We start from the raw sequence: 4,336 nt of genomic DNA, 5'->3' as shown, positions 1-4,336 counted from the left end.
GATGATACACAAACAAAAAGACGAGGACACAGCACTGCATACGAAAACGTCCTACCCCTGCGTTCTAGAATCGTTGACATCTGTAGGAGTGCGCAGAAGGTCCGTATGTTGCAAGACACTCCACCCCGTTCAACGAAGGCCCGTGAATTGACGAAAAACCCGACTGACTAGACATAACATGAAAAAGGGTTAAAACTTGAGCTCGTCGTAACTCATAGTTAAAAAGATAAGACCCTCAGTGCACACACACACACACACACAAAAGACGGGGACACAGCACTGACATCCAAGGACACGGCCACACAAGACACCACCACGACACAGCCCCACATCATCACAATCTCTGTGCACTCTGTGCATTTGTGTGTGTTTTCTGTACATTAGGCTGCGCAGTTCCTTTCATGCATACCCTTAATCTATGTTAGACAATCACTACGGAAATCGTCCGAACTTCGCTACTGCCATGCAGCCTCCGAGGCTCCGAATGAACTTCCAGCACCAAGTGCACCGCGCCATGCAACAACTGAGTGGACTGACGCCACATTATTTATGGGCGAGTGTGACGGAGACGACTAGGATGCAGTTCACTGCTGCTAACTATTAGGACCGCAATCACGCGAAAATAATGATAGTGCCAATATGGTATCTTTTCCACTCCCAATGCCCGAGTTTCAGGGATAAAGTCGAAGGGATAAAGAAGTAAGTCATTTGATACCGGACATTCACTATGTCGTGCGAAAGTTGGAAAAGAATTTTTCGCTACTACCGGCCACGTACTGATGTCGCAATGCAATAATGGCCGGACCATGGCATTGTTGACGCTCTTTCTCCACTGTCTCGGGTACCAGAGCAAATAACCTTTTCTTGTCTCGCTTTGTGAAAGGCGCTGTTTCAGCGAAAGACCGTAAGTGAAGGGACAGCGCTCGGAATAGAACACTGGAAAGAGAATCTCGACGGGAAAATGCACGCCATAAGTCCGAAATGTTACCAAACAATACGCTGCTTGGTTCATACACGACTGTAGTGTATGTGTGTGTGATGTACTATTACATTATTGGAGTTACTACCATGCGATATCGAGCCCATACGTAATCGTGCGTATGAACGCAATCCTAACGGGAGACTGCAAAGCACCTCCATCGCCGTACGTATTCCCTGTCGTTCAGTCTCTTTCGTATCTCGCTCGTCATAATGACGTCATTATTGTCACTGTCACAATTTGTTCTCACTGTTATCATTTTCAATTGTCATTATTTTCTGATAATAAGCGTTATAGCCCGGTGAAGATTGATCGTACTCTTTCGATACATTTCAGTAGCTTCGCCTACCAATTCGCATACCAATGGTCCAGCCTCTATATGCAGTCCCCATCAACCTGTGATTTCTGTGACTTGTTGACGATGGAATCTATACACCGAAGGTTCTTACGCAGCACGATCAACAAAAACTCGTCTCGTGCGTTTTCTCAAGGAATCGGGTCTTGCGCAAAGATCCCTCTATAGCGTACCTCACATCCACAGTGCACTTTGGTTTCATTCATCCTGTACATACCTCAATAACCCTCCACCTTCATCTTTATTTCTCATTTTTTGCTATCGTCGTGACGATGCCCACTCGCGCATTGCCAGCAACAGCACGCCAGCTTCGACATTACCCCCCCCCCCACACACACACACACAAGTTCACTTTAGCATCCCAGCCACCGTGGGGCTGCAATGGCCACCGACAGCGCCGCTTCATATCACGTGCCACGTAGTTTTATATCTGCACAACAACAACAACAAATAAATCCTGACTGTGACATGGGGTGATTCACCATTGGGGAGCAGTACACTACCCCATTACACGCGAAACATTAGACATGAGATATATGAGAATGAAGTTACAAGTCACAAGTGTCGCCTTATACCACCGGAATGTGAGACATGACAAACGTATCGTCGTATTTACAGAAATCAATAAAATTTTATGTTATGGAATCAATTATAAATATTCAAGAAACATCTCATCGGAAGCCGTAGCATACAGATACACGTAGCGTACACGAAGGCAAGCTGGTGGACACGATCCATCACGGTGAAGCCTGAGCTCGGGCATAACACCAACTGCAGGTCGTTGCTGTCGAATCCCGGTGCCGGCTGTGCTGTCTGGTGTTTTTCCTGGGTTCTCCTCGGACGCTGTCAGACACCTTAGAAGCCGGCCCTGGACGCACGGTTGCCCACGTCTGTGAGGACGACAACGGCGAGCTCTTTCATTAGCACCACCACCACCACGTAGCGTAACGCAACGCGAGCTTGTGTTCTCTTACGTTACGTCCGGTTGTTGTTGTGCCTAAGCTCAGGTTTAGTCGTCATGGTAGTAGCATATACCAGCAGCTAATGTACTTCCAAGATAATTCTTCGTAGCGATATTAGCAGCTTACAAGTCGCGTTCTCTCCTTTTGTATCGTCGATGCTTGATCCCAAAATGAGGGACAGTCTAGCCCTTGTGCTTTTGTATTCTTGACTTAAGTGGATTAGTCGTGAAAAGGTGAACACATCTTTCTTAACGCCCTCTCACCATCTCACAAGTTTACTTCGTTTTTTACAACTGAGGCCACTTCTTACAAGCCAACAACAGAGCCACTTCTGAGCCAACAACTGAGACACAGCCAAGAACTGAGCCAAGAACTGAGCCAACAACTGACGCCACTTCTAACTGGACATTACGACTGCTTTTTTCAGTTTTGTTGTCACAGTGATGAATGTCCGTGGAAGAATTCAGGGGGGCAGAGAAATAATATCGTTATTCGAAGAAACCAGGAAAGGTTTGTCAAAGACAAGGTCAACTTCCTACTTTATTGAAGAGCAGCAGAAAAGGAAAAGAATGAAATGAAAAGAAGACCAAGAAAAGCTCACTTGGTTCGTCACTGATTCAGACTAATCCATTGCTCATGTGGTTCACATCACGGTTCAGGGTTTTTCGTGAAGATCCTACAGTGCGAGGTACGTTGCTAACAGCAACGAACAAAATATATACCAACGCGTGCACTACATCTCTTGTTCTTTGACGTTACATGTAAGCAAGCATGCCACTTACATTCTGCATCGACATCAAATTTCCCGCTGACGGCCGCAGTGCTGAGAAGTGATTGATGTGACACTAATGTCCTTGTTCTCATGGAATCAAGTAAGTGCTTTGCTGGTTGGTTGTTCTCGTACTTAGTATCACGGAAGCCGGCTTTCCGCCTCGCTTCGGTAATAAGGCCGCCATGCGTAGCAAAAATGAGCGTGAGACACATCTGAATTGTAAAGTGGAGTCGCAGAGCAAGCTTCTTAGGAGACTCACAGGGCAGGCACAGCATTGCGGCACCGCTTAGTAGCTGCTCTCTTATGCCGGGTTCCGGTTGTTTATGTATATATGGAGATCCCCACCTGAAGCATATCACAAATGTTTTTTTTTTTCTTGACGTGCACTCAAATAGGAATCTTGAAATGGCCCGGAAGCATCGACATAAAGGGGAAAGGACAGCGGAAGTGTATGTCGAAGGCGTATTGCCGTACAATATTAACGCTTTTCCATGAGCGTCCCCTGTGCTCGCCTCCTGTCTTGTGAAATCGGGCACCAGTGCACACTCATCGTGGAGGAGCGTTAGCAGAAAGTCGTGTGCTGATTTATGTGTGATTTCGCGTATGCAGTATCAAATCTTATATTTTTACTTTCTCTCCTCCTATTTCATTCTGCTTTGATTTACTTGGCCCCCAGGGAGAAAAAGCGCGCGCGAGAGAGAAAGAGAGCGGGAGAAAGAAACAGCGAGGAAGTTCCACCACAATTGCCCTCTCGAACAGCATGATCATGCAAGAAGGAAGTCACTGAAAAGGTTAGCCAGCTATAGGACCCGAACCCACATCCTCTGTATTCCATAGTGTTCCAGCATGATCATCTTCGCACCGACCTTCATGCATTCAGTCACCCATTAAATCTGTATAGCCCCTAATATAGCCCCTTAGAGCATCTCAATAAAACAAACAAACCGTGCTGAAAACGCCGTGTACGCTTCATAGCAACAGAACAGCAACAAATCGCTTAGAGGGCAAGGGAGTGGAATATTGTTTGGTTTGCGGCTCCTGCGTACAGAACGGTAGAGCAGCGAAAGCACGCATTACAGGAGACCGCAATACCCACTTAACTACAACAAATAAATGAAGTTAACATGAATGGGAAATTTGCAACTTCGCCGTCATCACATTGCCATCATCACTTCTCCTTCATTTATTGTTGTTGTTATTTTTGGCTGACTACCCCAGAGCACCATAGCTCAGCATGGGATGAAATCGGGAGGTGACGGATGAGGTGA

General features: G+C 46.3%; 1 long non-coding RNA gene across 1 annotated transcript; it reads right to left on the bottom strand.

Moving 5' to 3' along the window:
- Positions 1-1,939: 1,939 nt before the first annotated feature.
- LOC135383971 (uncharacterized) lies at positions 1,940-3,060 on the bottom strand. The gene is made up of 2 exons (XR_010420187.1): positions 2,898-3,060; positions 1,940-2,224 (listed from the first exon to the last, which is right to left on the bottom strand). It is a non-coding gene; the product is annotated as an uncharacterized LOC135383971 (long non-coding RNA).
- Positions 3,061-4,336: the final 1,276 nt, after the last annotated feature.

Source organism: Ornithodoros turicata, chromosome 2 (assembly GCF_037126465.1).
Source record: "Ornithodoros turicata isolate Travis chromosome 2, ASM3712646v1, whole genome shotgun sequence".
Lineage (NCBI taxonomy): Eukaryota > Metazoa > Arthropoda > Arachnida > Ixodida > Argasidae > Ornithodoros > Ornithodoros turicata.
This window is presented reverse-complemented; position numbering and strand designations above follow the sequence as displayed.